The sequence below is a fragment of the Muscardinus avellanarius genome (assembly GCF_963383645.1).
Source record: "Muscardinus avellanarius genome assembly, chromosome: 5".
Taxonomy (NCBI): domain Eukaryota; kingdom Metazoa; phylum Chordata; class Mammalia; order Rodentia; family Gliridae; genus Muscardinus; species Muscardinus avellanarius.
Genome location: NC_137790.1, coordinates 62683174 through 62704813, shown reverse-complemented (window position 1 = coordinate 62704813; position 21640 = coordinate 62683174). Strand labels below are relative to the sequence as shown.

The 21640-nt window shown below is 39.6% G+C and overlaps 2 pseudogenes across 2 annotated transcripts; one reads left to right on the top strand and one right to left on the bottom strand.

Annotated features, from left to right (window-relative positions):
- Positions 1-731: 731 nt before the first annotated feature.
- LOC308263276 (ferritin heavy chain-like) lies at positions 732-1513 on the top strand (annotated as a pseudogene). The gene has a single exon. The product of its transcript is annotated as a ferritin heavy chain-like (transcript).
- A 2557-nt stretch (positions 1514-4070) lies between these two features.
- LOC308263168 (PCNA-interacting partner-like) lies at positions 4071-5546 on the bottom strand (annotated as a pseudogene). The gene is made up of 3 exons: positions 5401-5546; positions 4368-5190; positions 4071-4141 (listed from the first exon to the last, which is right to left on the bottom strand). The product of its transcript is annotated as a PCNA-interacting partner-like (transcript).
- Between the last annotated feature and the right edge of the window lie 16094 nt (positions 5547-21640).

The window sequence follows — 21640 nt, the reverse complement described above, 5'->3', positions numbered from 1 at the left end:
AGGCCTCAATAGCAGCCTTGCCTCACAGAAGGCTCCGATGCCGGCCAGTGGCTCCAGCACTGGCCTAACCCCTCAGCAGGCTCTGATCCCGGCCTCGGAGGCCCCAGCACCGGCCATGCCTCATGGCAGGGTCCGATCCTGATCACGCTGGCCCTGGCACTGGCCTGACCCTTTGGCAGACTCAGATCCCGGCCTCGGAGGCCCCAGCACCGGCCTTGCCTCGCGGCAGGCTTTGATCCCGGCCTCGCTGGCCCCAGCACTGGCCTAACCCCTCAGCAGGCTCTGATCCCGCCCTCGGAGGCCTCAATAATGGCCTTGCCTCACGGAAGGCTCCGATGCCAGCTGTTGGCCCCAGCACCAGCCTAACCCCTCGGCAGGCTTCGATCCCAGCTTCGAAGGCCCCAGCACCAGCCTTGCCTCACGGCAGGCTCCAATCCCAGCTTTGCTGTGTCTGTCACCGGCCTCACCCCTCGGCAGGCTCTAATCCAAGCACCCTCTTCGCCCAACTATTTGTCCCATGTTCTCGAGGGTGCGTGGTGGTAGCATTCTTCCTCTGGGGTCATTACTTCAAAGGTTCCAGGTGTAATGCATCAGAGCTCTGCCTCCCCTGAGTACTGGCCACTGCCATTGCCACTGCCTCCACCATTTCAAATCTTTCCCAAGCTCTTTTTCCACTCTGAATGTTGTCCAGTCTTCCTAAGCATGTGCGACGGTAGCATTCAACCTTTGGTGTAATTTCTCAAAAAAAAAAAAAAAATAAGGTTGGTAGGCTCCGATTTCTGCTTCTCCTGAATACAAGTCTCCATTGCCAATGCGGAGACCGCTTTCAGCACCGCCCTTCTCCTTGGTCTCCGCTAAAGTCTCTCTCCTTACAGGTGAGTGCCCCGACTCCGCAGCCTCTCGCCACTGCCTCGCAGCGCCCTAGGACTGCAGCCGCCCCAGCACCGTGCAGCCATGAGCCATGACGACCTCGTCCCCTTCACAGGTGTGCCAGAACTACCACCAGGACTCCGAGGCCGCCATCAACTGCTAGATCAACCTGGAGCTCTATGTCTCCTACATGTACCTGTCCATGTCTTACTACTTTGATCGCGATGATGTGGCTTTGAAGAACTTTGCCAAATATTTTCTTCACCAATCCCATGAGGAAAGGGAACATGCCGAGAAACTGATGAAGCTGCAGAACCAGTGAGGTGGTCGAATCTTTCTCCAGGATATCAAGAAACCAGACCGCGATGACTGGGAGAGCAGGCTGAATGCAATGGAATGTGCATTACACCTGGAAAAAAGCATGAACCAGTCACTCCTGGAGCTGCACAAACTGGCCACGGACAAAAATGACTCCCACTTGTGTGACTTCATTGAGACTCATTACCTGAATGAGCAAGTCAAATCCATCAAAGAATTGGGTGGCCACGTAACCAACCTGCACAAGATGGGAGCTCCGGAGTCCGGCATGGCAGAGTATCTCTTTGACAAGCACACCCTGGGAGACAGTAGTAACAAGAGCTAAGCCTGAGGCTGCCTTCACCATAGCCATGGAGCGATGCCCCTGCTCACCAAAGCAGTGCATGCCTGTTGGGGTCACCTTTACCTTTTCTAGAAGCTGTACCAAAACATCCACTTAAATTCTTTAATTTGTACCATTCCTTCAAATAAAGAAATTTGGTACCCCCCCCAAAAAAATAAATAAAAATAAAACGAACAAACAACCATGTGGTATGAAGTGAAAGCACCAAACAAAGAAACCCAAATAAAAGTAAAACAAGAAAAAATATCCCCCCAAAACCAAAAACCAAAACAAATCCAAAGACCAAAGAAATAAAACAAAGCAAAACAGCGAAAATAAAAATATAAAATATAAAAACTAAAAAAAAAATAACAATCCTACTGCTTTATGAATATACAGTGTATATGCCAATGCCTCATATTTGCTTGGAGCAACTCCTTGTGACACTTTGAAGGTATCATGCCTTATGTGCCCTTCCTGTGACACGGGGGTTGAAATTGCCCCCTCGGTGCACACTGGCGCTGATAGTTATCACTGAGTCTGGTGGCACTCATTGTGTGCCCATTGGGTCCTGTGGCCCTTCTGAGCTCACGGTGTTACCTGGCAGTCCAGTCTGGGGCTCTGAAGTTCTGGCAGTTCTCCCATATCCTGCTGATTCTCTGCTTGCATGATTAGCAGGTCTGCTTCTGGGTCCCTGAAGGTATCTAGCACCTCTGCGGGGGCCACCTCTGGTGGGCAGACGGTTCCGCTCAAGTGCTTGAGTCAGCTCATAGCTTAAGATGTTGGGACTCTATGGCCACTTTCAGACTCTAGGGCAATTCTCACACTGCCATAGACTGCCACATCCAAAAACCCTGATCAGGCCAGAGGCCCAGTGGTCGCCTGCATCTGCAGTCTGGGCCGTCTGCGTCTGCCTCAGAGTTATTATTGAAATATGATTTTTGTTTCCTGTCATTTTGTGCATTTTGTGTTCTGACTTCTTTCTTATTTCTTCTTCTTCTTCTTCTTCTTCTTCTTCTTCTTCTTCTTCTTCTTCTTCTTCTTCTTCTTCTTCTTCTTCTTCTTCTTTTTTTTTGCAGGTCTGGGGATGGAACCCAGGGGCTTTCAAACTCCGAGCTACACCCCCTGCCCTATTTTTTATTCTTTATTTTGAAACCAGGTCTCACTGAGTTGCAGAGAGCCTCACTAAGTAGCTGAAGCTGTCTGCGAACTGCAATCCTCTGGTCTCAGCCTCCCAAATGCTGGGATTTACAAGCGTGCACCATCATGCCCAGCTTATTTCTTTTTTAAATAGATGCCCGGCTGATCAACTTTATCTCTTCTCTGGTTCTATAACTTGCTTCTTTTTTCTTCTTTATGGTTTCTTTAAGTATTTTCTCTAGTGTTGTCTTTGAGTTCATGAATTTTTTGAGATTCTGTTTATCTTGAAACACTTTTGCTTCTCCATCAATTTTTAATAATAATTTTTCTGGATATAGCAATTTTGCTGAATTGGTTAATCAGCAATTAGTAGTCTTTTGGATGAGTTTTTTGGGTCTTCTAGATATAGAATCATGTCGTCTGCATACAAGGATAATTTAATTTCTCTTTTTCTATTTGAATTTCTTTGACATCCTTCTCTTGTCTTATTGCTGTGGCAAGAGTCTCAAGAACTATATTGAAAAGGAGAGGTGATAGTGAGCATCCTTGTCTTGTTCCTGATTTTAGGGGGAATTCTTACAGTTTTTCTTCCATTCAATATAATATTGGCTTTAGGTTTATTGTATATTGCCTTAATGATGTTGAGAAAACATTCCTTATATTTCAATTTTCTGCAGTGTTTTTTCACATGAATGGGTGTTGGATTTTGTCAAATGCTTTTTCAGCATCTATTGATATGATCATTAGAGTTTGTGAAAATTCAGCATAATTAGGACTTCGTGGTATTTTTGAACAATGCTCATTAACATACAAACCTTGCATTTACTACAGAGCAAAGTAATAAAGCATCACAATTTAAACCTTGATCTTTTTAAAAATATATAACTTTGGTGAATAGTTTTATAGATACATAAATCCTAAGCACATAAAATAAAAAAATCATAGTCTAAAAAACTGAGTTAATAGCCGGGCGTGGTGGTGCACGCTTGTAATCCCTGCGCTTGGGAGGCGGAGACAGGAGGATCGCGCAGGTTCGAAGCCAGCCGCGCTGGCGTAAGAGACCCTGTTTCAAAAATATAAAATAGGTCTGGGAGTGTAGCCCGGAGGTAGAAGGGCTTCCAGGAACCCCAGTACCACCAAAAAAACAAAACAAAACAAAACAAAACTGAGTTAACGTTGTCTGGTCAGTAATCAACTTATCCTTGGGGTAACTCTTACTGCCTTTTGCTATTTTGGCTAGTTTGCTGTCCGATTTATTCCACGAACTGTTTGATGTTTTAGGTCTCTTGACATTTTCACATTGAGGTGCTTCATTTCCATTTAAAAAAAAAAGTATTTTCACCATCCAAATCCACCTGTTTCCTTTTCAAGCTCTTATTTCTTATTTCCTGTCTGATTACTTGGTTTTCTCGACACGTTTTTACTTCTGCCCAAGTGAACATTTCCAGAACTTGTTCCAATTGTTGACATTCCAGTAGATGAATTTACACCCTCAGGAAGGTCATTTTCCATGTGAAGAACACACAAAGGCTGTGATGTTGAAATGTTGAATTAATATTCCTCCATTTATCCTTGCTCATCATGCAGTCATCTTTGTAAGTACATGCAAACAGTGATCTAATTAAGGTTTGCTTCATCTTAATTTTTTTCTCTTGCATGGATACATGAATGCATTCTATTAGAGGTTTCACTGAAGAATTAGTCGCTTGTGTGGGAGATGTAAAAAGAGTCAGAATTGATGTTCCAGTATGGTGAAGTGTGTTTTCATCACTATATAAAAGCTCTGCTTTGTTTCTGGTAGGAGAACTGGCTGCTTCTTCATCCAAAAGAACCAGTAAAGTTTTTACAGTGTCTCTGCCACAGTATGCAGTGTCATGGTTTATGGCAAAAGATTTTGGCTGTGCAGGACTGATGTCAGTGGTGCTAACAAGTACACCTTCTTGTTGATAATTGAGAATATTTTTAATCCTCACATCCAAATCCTGAACAACTTCCTCTATTGCTTTATAGAAAGGATTCCCGCTGTCCTGGCCTTTAACCAGTTGCATCTTTATCACTGACAGTATTCAACTCCCTGCAATGCTTAGATTTGGTATTTCCCCAAGAATCTCATCTAATTTGTCAATGAAATTAATAAAATTAGACAAGTGCTTTACATGTGTCCTTAAGGGATCAGATGGTGATGGGGCATATCCTTTGCCTCCAGGCTGTATTGCTCTGATAAATGATGTGGCCACCAAAAAGATAGACACCTATTTCTCTCGAGCAGCATGTTTCAAATCAGTGAAGGCTTCTCTTTCAAGTCCTATAACAGGGATATTGAGAATGTGGGCCAGAGCCAGATCATTCTTTGAATTCACCAGCAGGTTTAAGTAAGAAGAGATAATCTTCTTTGCTGTTAGCTGCAACTTTCATTATCCTGGTTATGCTTCAATGGTGATATTGGCATACCAAGGTCAGTTACATCATCTACTGCATACTCTTTGCCAGAGAGAAAATCCCGAAGTTGAATAGGGGATATAATGTCTTCATTTTCACAACTTGAAGTTAAAATATGACATTTATTATACACATCAATCAGATCCAACATATTATTATTCTTTAAGAAATCATCAAAAGTCTCCTTAATGTCCTCATAATGGTCAACCACTTCCATATTTTCAATAGATAAGTTCAGTTTCTCATGTAGTAAGTACTTCCAGGTCATTAACATATCACTGAGAGAGACTGTAAATTCTTCATTGTGTCATTTGTTCTCTGCCATGGAAAGCTGCAGTGCCAAGAGCATGGAGTCCACACCACAGAGAGTAGTTCTCTCCGAGATACCAAGAACATGCCGGTTCCTTCTGAACTCTTTAATCCGATCCAAGACAGACTTCTGATTAAGCACAGCCATCCTCTGGCTCAGAGGAGACCCTGGAGGTGCAGGAGTTCCCAAGGAAAGGCGCTGCTGCGCAGGCAGGGGATCGCCACTGCAGCCCCCACGGGTTACATTTCAAATATCCAATACTTTGTATTTCTATATGAATGTTTTAATCTGTCACTTTCTGCAAAAAAAAATCTGCTTGAGCATTAGACTGTACTAACTCATAATTTGAGAAAAATCAATATTACCAACACTGAGTCTTTCAATCCATGAGTACAGTAGATCTCCTATGTATGGAGGCCTTTAATTCCTCCCTGTGATGTGTTATTTTTTTCTGTGTACAGCTCTCTCATGTTTTGTCAGATTTACCCCTAAATAGTGCATTTCATATCATTTGATGCTATTATAAATGTTATTATTTTTAAAGTTTCAGTTTCTAAATTTTCCTTGATATTACGCAAAAATGCAATTGAGTTTTGTATATTGGCCTTGTACTCTGAAGTTTGTTATACATGCTTATATTTGTTCTAATATCTTTTTGAAGATACTTTCAGATTTTCTAAATAGATGATTGTCACATTCATAAATGTACACAATTTCGTTTTTCCTTTCCAATCTCAGTAACTTTTGCTTGTTTTACCAACACAAATAAGACATCTAGTACAAGGCTGATTAGGAGTCCTGAAAGTGGACATCCTTATCATATTCCTGGTTTTAAGGGAAAGGCTATTTATTTATTTAGTTATTCATTTATCTATTTATTTATTGTGGTACTAGGAATGGAATCCAGGGACATTGTACCTTCAAGCTACACCCCAGCCCTATTTTTTAGTCTTTTTCTTATTTGTGAAACAAGTTCTCACTGAGTTGCAAAAGGCCTTGCTAAGTTGCTGAGGCTATCCATGTACCGTAATCCACTGGTCTCAGCCTCCCAAGTGCTGGGATTACAAGTGTGCACCATCATGCCCAGATGGAGGATAAGCATTTATACTTTCACCATTAAATACAATATTAGTGGACTTCCGGGAAGATGGCGACCGAGAAAAGCGGGGCTTAAGAGCCCTGCTAACAACAAATACCCATTACCACAAAATCAGCGCCTTTCATAGCCAGAAAACACCATCACCAGTGAAACAAAAAATCACCAGGCTCCAGAGAGAACGCGGACTGAGAACAGAGCCACAGAGGAGATAACCGGCCTCACGCCGGAGGACGCGGCAGACGCGGCAGCAGCACCATACTGCCGGCGGCACCGGCGAATTCACAGGACGGCTACAGCAAGCCGAGGTGAGCCACTGTGGAGCAGCCAGGCGGGATTTCTCCACGCAGAGAGCATCTAAAGCTCCCAGTGGCCGAGCTCAGCACACGCTGCAGGGATTCAGAGAGGAAATCAAAACCAAGAAGAAAAATACCAGCCCCACAGCCGAGGGCGTAGCAGTGGCGCCATATTGCCACCGGCAGCAGCAGCACCGAATTCAGCGAGGCCAGTACAGCTACATCTGCGTACTCAAGAACAGTGAGTCAAATTGCGGGCCACAGAGGAGAAATCCCAGTACTGTACTCCCTGGGACTTGACCCAGTGGCGGAGAGGCGGTGGCAGAGATATCACACCATAGGAGAACGTGCAACCTGGCACCCCCTACAATCTAAAGCAGCCTCTACCGACTCTCTGGGTGGGAGACTCTGTGATAAAACCCAGTAAAGGAGTAGTGGGGTCTGAGATACTACTGACTCGAGATCCAGAACACCTTAAGTGAAGTCATAGTGACCCAAGGGAAGAACCCAGAGAAGGCACAAACTTCCGAAATCATGGGAAAGAGGAATAATACTGGAGCAATAAATGCCCACAACCCCACAACATCAGAACCCGATAAAACAGAAAATCAGAGATTTCTAGAAGATCAAATCAGGAAAATAACTGTAGAAATGATAGAGGTGTTTCAAAAAGAACTCAGAGAGAGCCAAAAAGAGATAAAGGATGCAATTAATGAAGTAAAGGCTTCAATTCAAAGCACAAACAACCGATTAAAACACATGGAGAATAGAATCTCGCTCTTAGAAGATGAGCAATCCAAAAATGAATGCATAGTTTCTAATCTAGAAAAAAATATCCGACAGCAGGAATATGATATTGAAGAAATATGGGCCCATTTTAAGAGAGCTAACCTAAGAATAATTGGAATAGAGGAGGGAAAAGAAAGTGAAACCAAAGGGATCAACAATCTCTTCAAGGAAGTAATAGCAGAAATTTTTCCAGACATAGAGCAAGAGGTCGATACACAGGTCCAGGAAACCTATAGAACTCCCTTTAGACAGGATCGAAGAAGAGGATCCCCAGGCCACATAATTGTCAAAATGACCAATGTGGAAGCCAAGCAGAGAATCTTAAAGGCAACAAAAACAAAGGGCCAAGTGACATTCAGAGGCAAACCAATTAGAATCACTCCAGACTTCCCAAACCAAGTCATGAGAGCCAGAAGGGCTTGGAGTAACATATTCCAAACTCTGAAAGAAAACAACTTCCAGCCAAAAATTTCCTACCCAGCAAAACTTTCTATCAAATTAGATGGAGAAATAAGAAGCTTCCATGACAAACAGAAACTGAAGGAATTTATGTCTTCAAAACCAGCACTAGAGAAAATACTCAAAGAGATTAACTATGAAGAAGAAATAGGTAACACACTCCAGAACTAGAGAAACAAGATTTTCCATCCAACAGACAACTAAGATTGGTTATCTGTGGAGATTCATTATTTATGTTAGTCCTTTACCTATCTCTAAAGGGTATTGTTTGCCTTTATTGTTGTTAATTTTTAGGATTTCTAGTTGGAATATTAATATACCTTCAGATATAGCAATTGGAAATATTTTATCCCATTCTATTAGTAACTGTTAACTCTGTTTACATTGTCTTTGGATATACAATATTTTTTTTATTTTTTAGGGAGTTTGTAAACTCCTCTGTTGCCTGTGCCATTGAAATCATAACCAAGAAATCACTGCCAATTTCAATGTTGTGAGGTTTAATGATCCAGATTTTCTCCTAAAAGTTTATAGTCTTAAGATTTATATTTAGGTCTATTATCTATTTTGAGTTAATATTTGTATATGGGATTAGGTAAGGGTCCAATTTTATTCTTTTCCATATAATTATTATTTTTTAACAATATTTAGTTAAAAGATTAATATTTCCACCACCAAATGTTCGTGGAAACCTTGTCAAAAATAACTTGACAATATAGGGAAGAATTTAGGTCTAGGCTTTTATTTAACTCCAATGGTTTATATATATGCCTTCAGAATAGTACTACACTGTTTCAATTATTGTAGCTTTATATGGTTTGAAATCAGAAAATATATATCTTCTAGCTTTGTTCTTTTTCAAGATCGTTTTGGGTACCTAGAGTCCATATTCCATATTAGGATAGATTTTTTTCTGAAAAATAAATATATAAATATATGATAGTTTCACCTAAAAAATAGAAAAAAAATATTCTCTGGTAAGAAAGAAAGCAAAAAGAAATATTGAAATGTTACCTTTAAGTCATCAAAAGCTTGGTATCAGACAAATGAAACTGTTATGTGAAATTATCATTTTTAATTTTAGATAAATTGCCATAATACTAGATGTCAACTACTAAGCCAAGCATGGGAGGGAGGGATAGGGAGAGAATGGGGTGGGGATTGGGTGGGGGCTGACTGGGAAAAGTGTGCATGTATGTCTACAAAAGTATGTATCCTACTATGATGTATGAATACAGTGCACCAATAAAAAAATACAATATTAGCTGGGATTATTTTTATTAGGTTGATGGGGTTTCCTTCTATCTCTACTTTTATGACATGTTTTTAAAAAACAGGAATGGATGCTAGATTTTGTCAAAGTTTTTTTCTATATTAAAATGACCAAAATTATTTTCTTTTTTAGTTTTTTTATATGCTCACCTTTTGATGTGATGACCTCTTTTCTCTATGTTTCTTTTTTTGGGATATCAATAGTACTAGTTCATTAATTTATGTAATCTGCTTTTAGTTCCAGTACAGGTAGTTTTCTTAAAACTGAGTTGTCATTTTCCTTTTTAGAAATTCTATTTAGACCTTATTTCATGTATTTCATGTCTTTTAAAAAATTTTTTGCAGTACTGGGGCTTGAACCCAGGTGCATTCTTACTCTGAGCTACACCACCAGTCCTATTTTTATTCTTTATTTTGAAACAGGGTTTCAGTAAGTTACAGAGAGCCTCGCCAAGTAGCTAAAGCTAGCCGGGAACCTGTGATCCTCTTGTCTCAGCCTCCTAAGTACTAGGATTATATGTGTGCACCACAAAGCCCAGCTTATGTCTTTCATAGGTCTAACTTTTAGAACATGTGAACTATACTCATAAATATTATTAGATATCCTTACTTTAAAAATGATTGTTTAATATCCTTGTCTGTTGACTCTTACATCGTAGCCAGTTTTTGCTTTGGTATGAATTCTATTTTTAATTTCTTTGAATGTCTGATAATTAATTTTTTGTTGTCATATATATATATATTGATAATTTTAATTGCTTTTTTTGTGTGTGGTACTGGGGATAGAATCCAGGGGCCTTCTACCTCTGGGCCACACCCACAGACCTATTTTTTATATTTTATTTGGAAACAGGGTCTCACTAAGTTGCTGAGAGCCTCACTAATCTGCTAAGTCTGGCTTCGAACCTGCGATCCTCCTGTCTTCACCTCCAAGCACTGGGATTACAAGCATGCACCACTACTCCTAGATATTTTAACTCTTTTTAAGTACACAGTTTAGCACCACCTAAGTGCACAGTTTAGCATCTAAAAAAAATTAACTAAAAATATCCAAAGCTAAAATTCTATATCCACTAAATGATAACACCCTATTGCCTCTTATCTCTCGCCCCTGGTAAACAATATCTTCAGAGTTCATCAATGTGATAGTATTATCAGAATTTCCTTTTTTTAAAATGCTGCTATGAACATATGTATACAAATATGTGCACATCTCTGCTTTTATTTATTTTGAATATATGCCCATAAGGGGAATTGCTTAACTACATTGTTATTATATTTTATTCTACTTAAGATTTCTGAGAAACCACCATACCTTTTTCCATAGCGGTTTTACCATTATTTAACATTCCCACTAACATTGCACAGGTTTCCAATTCCTCCATGTCCTTACAGACACTTAAAATGGTATTTTGTGGTTTTTTTTTTTTTTTTTTTTTGGGTGGTACTGGGGGTGGAACCCAGGGGCTTTCTACCTCTAGGCTGTACTCCCAGAACTATTTTATATTTTTTATTTCAAAACAGGGTCTCACTAATTTGCTGAGAGCCTCACTCTGTAGCTGAGGCTGGCTTCTAACCTGCACAATCCTCCTATCTCAGCCTCCCAATCTCTGGGATTGCAAGTGTGTGCCACCATGCCCTGCCAAATTTCTCATTTTATAAATACAGCAGTCACACTGTAATGGAGTCGATACAAATGACCTCATCTTAACTTGATTATCTCTATAATAACTCTACTTCCAAATAAGATCACATTCTAAGGTACTGGGTTAGGATTTTAGCATATGAATATGATGATATACAATTCAATCCAGGCAATATTATATTATATTGCCTTTTTATTTCTTCTTATTCATTATAGTCACTGATGCCTTTCTCCCTCTCAGCTATAGATTTATCACCCCAGAGCCTTCCTTTGTTTCATTTAAAGAGATAATCTTCATGAATTTTGGTTGTGTGCAAATATGAATGACAGTCACAATGTATGTTTTAGAGGGTGGAAGAGGTACATTCATTTTTTATCATGAAATTTTACTAACTTCATTTATTCTAACAGCTTTTGTTTCTGTGTGGAACTTCTAAAGTTTTCTATATAGAAGATCATATAATCAGAAAACAGGGAGAAATATACTTCTTCCTTTCTAATTTTGATTCCTTGTATTTCTTTTTCTTTCCTAATTTCTTTGACTAGGACTTCTAGTACTATTTTAATAGAAATGACAAGAGTGAGTCTCCTTGTCTTATTTTTTATCTTTTTTAGAAACTTCCCTTTTTTCACCTTTAAGTATAATGTTAGCTGTGAACTTTTCATTTATGACTTTTTTATGATGAGGAAAATATATATCTGATTTTTAAAGAGTATTTTTTTATTATGAATGGGTGTTGAAATTTTATCAAATACCTTTTCTCTCAATATATCTATTGAGATAATAACATAGTTATTATATTTGTTCTACTAATGTGGTATATCACAGTCATACAAAAATCAAGTAATTTTTGTATATTGAACTATCCTTGTATTTCAAGGATCTCAAATGGTTGAGGTATGATCTTTTTTATGTGCTATTTACTTTTTTTTTTTTTGTATGAGGGATGGAAGCCAGGAGTGAACTACCTCTGAGCTACACCTCCAACTGTATTTTGTATCCTTTATTTTGAAACAGGGTTTTACTAAGTAGTGGAGGTCTCACTAAGTAGCTGAGGCTGGCTGCAAACCTCTGATCCTCCTGTCTCACCCTCCTAAGTACTAGGATTACAAGAATTTGCCACCACACCTGACCTAATTCTTTTTAAAGGATCTTTAACTTTATCAGGAATATTGATCTCTAGTTTTTGTGTAGAGTCATTGTCTGGTTCTAGTGTCAGAATAATATGTTAGCTTCATAAAATGAGGCCAGCATTTTATGAAGCCTTCATAAAATGAGGTTGGAAGAGTTCTCTCCTCTGCAGTTTTTTTGGGAGAGTTTGAGAAAGTCTAGGCCTTTGCTAGGAGCTTTATGATTGTTGATTAAATATCATTGCTAATTATGAGTCTGTTTAGATTTGCTATTTGCTTATGATAAGGTCTTAGTAGGTAGTATGTTTCTAGGAATTTATCTACTTCCATTAGGTTATATAGTTTGTTGATATGTACTTGTTCATCATGGCTTCTTAGGATATTTTTTGTTTCCATGACATTAGTGTAATGTTTCCTCTTTTATTTCTGATATTATTTTTTGCATCTTCTTTCTTCTTAGCTGAGCTTAAGGTATCAGGTTTATCTTTTCAAACAACTAAATTTTTGTTTTATTATTTTCCTACTGTTGTTCTCTTCTATATTTTGCTTATTTCAGCTTCAATCTTTGTCATTTTTTTCTTCTGCTAACATAATTTGTTGTGCTTTTTCTAGTTCGTTGAGATGTAATTATATTTTCCATTTGAAATTTTGCATATGTTTGTGGTAGTAGGGATTGAACTCAGAGGCATTCTACCTGTAAGTTATGTCCTCAGCCCTTAAATATATTTTGTTTTGCTTTGAAATAGGGTCTTGCTCTCTTCACATCTTGGAGGGTGAAAGTTTTTCTCACATCATGGTGAATGGAAGCTGCTTCCACATCATCAGGGAAGTTCTATCTCTGAGCTACACTCCTAGCACTATTTTATTTTTTTAATTTTGAAATAGGAATAGGGTTTCACTAAGTTGCTGAGGGCCTGGCTAAGTTTCTGAGGCTGACCTTGAAGCTGTGATATTCCTGTCTCATCCTCCCAAGTACTGGGATTACAGGTGTGTGCCACCAAGACTCAGATCCAATAGCATTTTTAATGAAAATATAAAAACATCCTGAAATTTATTTGGAGCTATGAAAGACTCTGAACAGCCAAATATTAGAAAGAAGAACTAACTTGGAAGCATCCACTTTTTTATTTTAAAATATAATACAAAGTTATAGTAATTAATTGCATAATACTGGTATAAAGGCAGATATAGACCAATATAACAATATAGAGATCCTAGATATAAATCCATGTGTATTTTTATTAGCTGATCTTCAACAAGAGATCCAAGGATGCACAGTGGGGAAAGAATAGCCTCTTCAACAAATGCTGGGGAAAATAAATATCTCTATGTAAAACAAAGGTAAAATTTGGCCTTTATCTTATAGCCTACACAAAAATCAATAAAATCAATTCAAAGTAGGGTATGGTAGAGGAATGGAGAATATAGTTTTGTTTTTTCACAAAAAATCTCTGCTTTCACTCTCAAATGGGTTGAAGAATTTTCCATTTCATAACAAGGACCTGATCCAAATAATCTGGAAAGTCGACAGATTGACACGATATCTACTTTGTTCATAAGAAGTTTTCAGGAACCATTCCTTTTGGCTAGCCAAAATGGATCCAGTGGTAACCATGGAAGGTAAGAGGGCTGAAGATATGCATCAAATTCAAGGGCAGGATCATTGACTATTTAGAAAGATGTAAGGAGAAACTTTAGCCTGCCAGTCACTTGTATCAGTAATCAGCTTCCCATTCCATGAAGCAAACTTGAGTTTGTGGCAGGAGATAGCATATCCAAAATTGATTTACCCATAAAAACAAACAAACAAACAAACAAAGAAATAAAATAAAAAGTATAAAATAGAAGAGACTAACACTGCCATTTGCATAAAGAATTATTTATATTGTCTTCTTGAGTATTTCACTTTTAAATACTTTGCTTCACTGTTTTCCATACTAAAGTTCATACCCATAGAGGAAGCACAGAGAATGCCCATGCACAAGTATCTTTAATACTTGGGGTTTACTAGACAGTGTATAGTTTAGAGAGATCATGACTACTATTCACTGGACGATTATATTTTGAGATTTCTCTGCTCATCTTTGTTACAGTTTTTTTCTTTTTCCTTTTTGCTAATTTAGAGTTTTTCTGGTGTTTAATGAAATAATGGTGAATTAGAAAGGTTTGAAGTGATAAATATGAGTCCTAGTTTGCAATTAACCTATTTACAGAACAAAGAGAATGATAAAATGGAGGGGGAAAAACCAAGGTGGGGGAAGAGAGAATGCCAAAAAGCAAAGGAGGTTTCCCAGGTACTATTTCCAATTCATTTTAACTACTTCTCTTTTATCTTTTATCACTTTGGATCCTTATCATTCTTATATTTTCACTTCTGTTATGCAGGAAGTACAGTATTCTGTGTGAGATATTTTCATAACAGAATTTTAATGTTCTTTTCAAGCCTGTAGTATGAACGTTTTTTATTATTTGCTTCCAGAAAGCATTTCTGGATTTGCACTTCACATGCATAATAATTAGTCTATGTTCAAAACTCCTGGAGTTTGTTACCCTATTATTTTAAATATTTCTGCACTCCATCATGTACCTTCAGATAAAGCCATTGGTGCTCATAGCACTGGCATGTAGGACAGGAATGTCAGCTATTCTCTCTGGAAAGCACTGTATCTCTCATCTTCTTTCCAGGGCCTATCCTAACATATTCTTTCCTTGGAAGTAGCAATGATCTTATAACCCATCTTGCTACAGGTAGTTTCTTTTTCAGAGTCATTCTTCATAATGCAACCACATCTTTTTGTTAAATTTCCATCTCTTAATACTATCCTCTTGGCCAGGCGTGATGATGCACACCTGTAATCTCAGTACTGGAAGGATGAGATAGGAGGATTGTGGATTCAAGGCTAGCCTCAGCAATTTAGCAAAAGCCTATTACAAAATAAAAAGGGTTGGGCTGTAGCTCAGAGGTAGAATGCTTCTAAATTTAATCTCTAGGATTATGACTAGATGTAGAATGTTCCCTTGAAAAGCTCATAGATTGGTGTTTGGAACTGAGGGGTTTAATCACAGAAGTGGATAATTTCAATGTAATGGATTTACCTGGGTGGTAGCTGGTAGGCCAGTGGGGCTGGAGGAGGTGATCTCTGGAGGTGCGGCTTGGAGATTACATATGGATCCTCCTTCCCTGCTCTTGCTCTCTTGCTTCTGACTTCTATGATGTAGAGAACACAGCCCATGTGCTCTCCCTATACCTGCACCACTGGGCCCTGAGATCCATGGTCCCATTTTCAAGTGGACTAAGCTTGAAACTGTAAGAAAATAAATCTTCTTTCCTGTAAGTTATGTAATCAGCTCTCTAGATTATGGCTGCAACAATGCTGATGGATACACCCAGTTCCAAAAATAAATAAATAAATAAATAAATAAATAAATAAATAAATAAAATGATTGAGCCATAGAGGCCTTTACCAATATTTTCTTCTTGTGCCCACTTAATACTTCACCATCTCTACCCAGTGGCTTCTGGGTAGCACAACAAAGGCTGTGTTCTTTGTTCTTTGTATACCATGGATGATGGTGATTCTGACAACATGGGAAACATTCTTCAGATACAAACCTATCTGCATCAAAGTCTGCTGCAGAGAGAGGAATGAGAATGGAAATAAACTGTGCTAACAAGAGAGTAACCTGGGTCTCTGGTCCTGCCAGCATCTTGCCCTTCAGACTGACCTCGTGGCCCTCACTTATGAGCAATGTTTTGTGTGGATACTTGTGATGCTTGATGGGAATTTCCAGCTTGGCTATCACCTTCCAATATTAATGCAGGTCCAGGACTGAAAGTGCTAGAGCCAGCTGGCAAAAGTACAGGTTCTGAAGAGAGGAGTGAGGATGAATGAATTCAAACAGAATTCAACTTAAGCATGGGAGGATCACCAGTCTACTCCTGGGTCGATATCTCTACTGACCTGATCCTGGGTTTATTTCTCTTGTGGTATTTATACAGTTTCTAGCTTTGGGTTGCACAGGAATGCAAAAAAGACAAGTCCAAAGTACATATATCACTTTGCAAGTCAAACAACACCCTGGTACAATATAAACCTAATCTTAACTAGCAGACAGAACAATTAGCATCAATCATTCTGAGAGGGTCTTATTTACTTAGACTCCATGATTCCAAACCTTGTTGACTCTGGGCGAAGGACAGTCAGAAGTGCACTTTTGAGTAAGGGTGAGACAAGATAAGGTAAAAACCTTAATGGCTCCTTACATGAAAGATAAAGTTGGCCCAATATTTTTGTAAGTGATCTTTATCTTTTGCCCCTTTCTGAAAAATGGGCCTAATCATCCTTCCTAGAATTGTTATAAGGATTAAATTAATTAAAACATTGGAGTTTCTGGATAAGTATCTAACACATAATAAGAGCTCAGGAAGTAATGTTCTCAGTAAGTAACTGATGTCTGAATAAGAGCATCAGTGTGTTTGAAATACTGTGGCAGAAAGGGAATGAAGGCACAGAGGGGTGCCATATTTCATTATCTCTAAGTTGCATTTTTTATACTTAATTATCTCAAAAATGGGATGTGTTCCAGTTAGTGCCACAGCAGGAAACAAAGTACACATACTAGCTGAGTAATCAAAAGAAAGTTTGATAAAGGGATGTATACTTTTCAAGGATGTGGTCAGGGTTTGGGGAAAACAATAAGAGATAATGAAAGTCCCTGAGCATTGCCACCTAAGATGACATTCCATTCCTTGGCCTAATGTTTCAAGATGAAAGGACCTGGAGAAGGCAGTGTTTTTTCTTTTTCTTTTTAGAGGTCTGGCTATACAATTGTGGTTACAGTAATAACATATAACAACTCATGACATCTCCACAGGAACAATATTCTTACCTCATTCTCCTACCTTCTGACCTACATTGACTGACACTTTACTTAAGTGCCTCCATTTCACCAGCCTTCCAAGGACACAGAAAAGTATAGAAAACATTGGGGAAAGGATCTGAAGGGGATAATGGAAGGTAAAAATGCACAAAATAATATCTCTTGAATAATTGGTAAGACTTATTCAATTTCTATTGTTATATACTAAATTTATTAAAAATGATGAGTATTCTTTTTATTTGATGAGGCACAGTAACGTGTTTATGTTTACACAGATAAAAAGCAGTAGAGAAGATAGTGACCATGAAAAGCAGCACATACCAGTCCTGCTGACAACTGATCTCCATTACCTTAAAAACAGCATTTTACAAAGCCAGAAAATAACACCAGTAGAGGAATAAAATGATAGGTAGAAGTAGAAGGTTAGAAGACCAATCAGAGCAGAAAAGAAACCCGCCTGCCTTGTGGCCACAGGATCCTCAGCGGCACCATCTTGTGTCATTGCACTGACTCCAGAGACAAACAGGAAAACAACCAAGGACCTGAAGTGAGCAGCTGCAGATCATTGGAGTTGTAAGCCATCAGTTCTTCTTGTGCAAACACCGGCTACAACTTCAGCAGTGATGGCCAAGCTCACCACAGGCTGCATAGATCCAGAGTGGTGCTAAGCACAAAAAAAGAAACCTGCCTGCCTTGTGGCTGTGGGCACCACAGCAACACCATCTTGCCTCATTGCAGATGACTCCAGGGACCATCAGGAAAACAACCAAAAAACCTGAAATAAGCAGCTGCAGATCAGTGGAATTGTAAGTCATCAGTTCCTCCTGTGGAAACACTGGCTACAACTTGCAGCAGTGGCGGCCAAGCTCACCACGTCCTCCAGAGATCCAGACCAGCATGCAACAACACCATAAGTGAAGCCAAGGTCCCTGTAGGAGACCACCCAGCGTGGCACCCGCAGACACTTGTGCAGCCTCAATAAACTCCCTGGGTCTGAGACTTTACAGTTCAACCCAGAAAAGGAGAGAATGGAGTCTACAATTTGCAGCAGTGGCAGCTGAGCTTACCATACCCTCCAGAGATCCAGAGCAGTGCTCAACAACACTGTAAGTGAAGCCATGGTTCCCATAGGAGAATGCCCCTCATGGTACTCCCAGGTACTCATGCAGCCGTGATAAACTTTCTGGGTCTGAGACTTTGCAGTTAAACCTGGAGAAGGTAGAGAGGGGGTCTGCTTTTGCTGTTGGACATAGCAGAAGCTCAGAGAAACTCAGATTTTTATCAGTAGATAGTGTGTGGGAGACCTATGCTTAACACTAGACCCAACTAGTAGGATCTCCAGGATCACCACAGACCACCAAATCATAGTGAACTGGGAGAAGTTAGACCAGTGCAGCCCTGCCTGTGGAGAACAGAGACTCTTACATTGAGTTTGGTCTCAGAAGCATGTGCCACCTAGGGAGGCAAGAAGAGACCGAGACTCCATATCCATGGAAAGTGTGGAGGGTGACCTGTGCTTAACACTATAGCCAGCCCCATTGATACCAGCCATCTGCATAGACTGAGAAAGACTCGAGAATAAGGCTTGTGGTAGGAAAGGTGCCGGTGACATTCGGTGTCTGCACAGAGAGACACTGCAGAGGCCCAGTCTGCTGAATAGTTATTTATTTGTAGAGTTGCATTAATTTGTTGTTGGGGTTGTTTTGGTTTTCTGTTCTGTGTGTGTGTGTGTGTGTGTGTGTGTGTGTGTGTGTGAGTGTATATGCCATTTTCTTTTTACCCTCTTCCCATACCCTCTCCCAAGCTTCTTTCCTTGCACATACCTACTCTCTTCTCTCTGTCCCTTTCTTTTTTCTCTTTTTCTCTTTCTTGTCTTATATTAAATCCACTTTGTATCACTATACCAGAAATTCCACATGGGTTACTAGAATACTACTACATATTCACTATCTATAATCTCTAATACATACTACCTTACCAAACTCATACTCTCATTCTATTTGAGTCTATCTGTGGCTTTACCCTATTCATGCATTTATAACTTTAGTCCCCTCCTCACTCAACCATCGCTGTTGAATACAATACAGTTTGCCCTTGGATATACCAGCTGACATCTAGAGACTGAGAAAAATCTATCAAAAGGAGCAGATATAAACTTCTGAAATTATGAGAAAGAGGAATAACAAGGAAGCAATAAGCTCCCACAACACCACCATAACAGAACTTGACAACACAGAATTGCAGAGATCTCCAGAAGATCAAATCAGAAATGTAACTGTAGAAATAATACAAAACTTCCCTTCTGGGAAGATGGCAATGGATAAAAGCGGGGCTTATGAGCCCCGCTAATAACCAATCTCTATTACCACAAAATCAGTGCCTTTCATAGCCAGAAAACACCATCAGCAGAGAAACAAAAAATGTAATTACAAGGGACAGAGAAAAAGAGGGCTGGAAAAAGGAGACACCAGACAGAAACCAGACCACAGTGCTGTGGCCAGAGCAGTGGCATGGAGTGGCGTAGGTGCCATCTTCTCTTGCAGCACCAGGCCCCAGAGAGGAGGGGGACTCAGAATGGAGCTCAGAGCCACAGAGGAGATACGCCAGCCTCATGGCCGAGGATGTAGAAACAACGCCTTACTGCCAGGAGCAGCGGCGAGTTCACCAGACAGCTCCAGACCAATGTACTCAACAGCTCACCAGGCTCCAGAGAGGAGCGGCAGACAGCGAGCTGAGGTGAGCTGCTGCGGAACAGCTGAGAGGAATTCGGCAGATTTTTCAGTGCAGGGAGCATCTAAAGCTCCCAGAAGCTGGGCTCAGCACACCCTGCAGGGACTCAGAGCGGAGCTCAAAACCAGAGAAGAAATACGACAGCCTCACGGCCGAGGGCGTGGCAGTGGTGCTATATTGCCACCAGTGGCAGCAGCAGCGAATTCACCGAGTCCACTACAGTTCCATCAGCGCACTCAATAACAGTGAGTCAAATTGCGGCCCCTAGAGGAGAAATCCCAGTACTGTACTCCCAGGGACTTAACCCAGTGGGGGAGTGGCGGTGGCAGAGATATCACACCATAGGGGAACGCCCAGCCTGGCACCCCCCATGGTCTAAAGAAGCCTCGATTGACTCCCTGGATCTGAGACTCTGTGATACAACCCAGTAAAGGAGTAGTGGGGACTGAAATACCACAGACTCGATATCCAGAGCACCTTAAGTGAAGTCATAGTGACCCAAGGGAAGAACCCAGAGAAGGCACAAACTTCCGAAATCATGGGAAAGAGGAATAACAATGGAGCAATGAATGCCCACAACCCCACAACATCAGAACCCGATAAAACAGAAATTCAGAGATTTCTAGAAGATCAAATCAGAAATATAAATGTAGAAATAATAGAGGTGTTTCAAAAAGAATTCAGAGAGAGCCAAAAAGAGATAAAGAATGCAATTAATGAAGTAAAGGCCTCAATTCAAATTACAAACAACCAATTAGACCACATGGAGAATAGAATCTCGCTCTTAGAAGATGATCACTCCAAAAATGAACGCATAGTTTCTAATTTAGAAAAAAAAATCCAACAGCAGGAATCTGACATTGAAGAAATATGGGCCCATTTAAAGAGAGCTAACCTAAGAATAATTGGAATAGAGGAGGGAAAAGAAAGTGAAACCAAAGGGATCAACAATCTCTTCAAGGAAGTAATAGCAGAAATTTTTCCAGACATAGAGCAAGAGGTTGATACACAGGTCCAGGAAACCTATAGAACTCCCTTCAGACAGGATCGGAGAAGAGGATCCCCACACCACATAACTGTCAAAATGACCAATGTGGAAGCCAAGCAGAGAATCTTAAAGGCAACAAAAACAAAGGGCCAAGTGACATTCAGAGGCAAACCAATTAGAATCACTCCAGACTTCCCAAACCAAGTCATGAGAGCCAGAAGGGCTTGGAGTAACATATTCCAAACTCTGAAAGAAAACAACTTCCAGCCAAAAATTTCCTACCCAGCAAAACTTTCTATCAAATTAGATGGAGAAATAAGAAGCTTCCATGACAAACAGAAACTGAAGGAATTTATGTCTTCAAAACCAGCACTAGAGAAAATACTCAAAGAGATTAACTATGAAGAAGAAATAGGTAACACACATCAGAACTAGAGAAACAAGATTTTCCATCCAACAGACAACTAAGATTGGTTATCTGTGGAGATTCATTACTTATGTTAGTCTTTTACCTATCTGTAAAGGGTATTGTTTGCCTTTATTGTTGTTAATTTTTAGGATTTCTAGTTGGAATATTAATACCTTCAGATATAGCAATTGGAAATATTTTATCCCATTCTATTAGTAACTGTTAACTCTGTTTACATTGTCTTTGGATATACAATATTTTTTTTTTTAGGGAGTTTGTATACTCTTCTGTTGCCTGTGCCATTGAAATCATATCCAAGAAATCACTGCCAATTTCAATGTTGTAAGGTTTTATGACCCAGATTTTCTCCTAAAAGTTTATAGTCTTAAGATATATATTTAGGTCTTTTATCTATTTTGAGTTAATATTTGTATATGGGATTAGGTAAGGGTCCAATTTTATTCTTTTCCATGTAATTATTATTTTTCAACAATATTTAGTTAAAAGATTATTATTTCCACCACCAAATGTTCGTGGAAACCTTG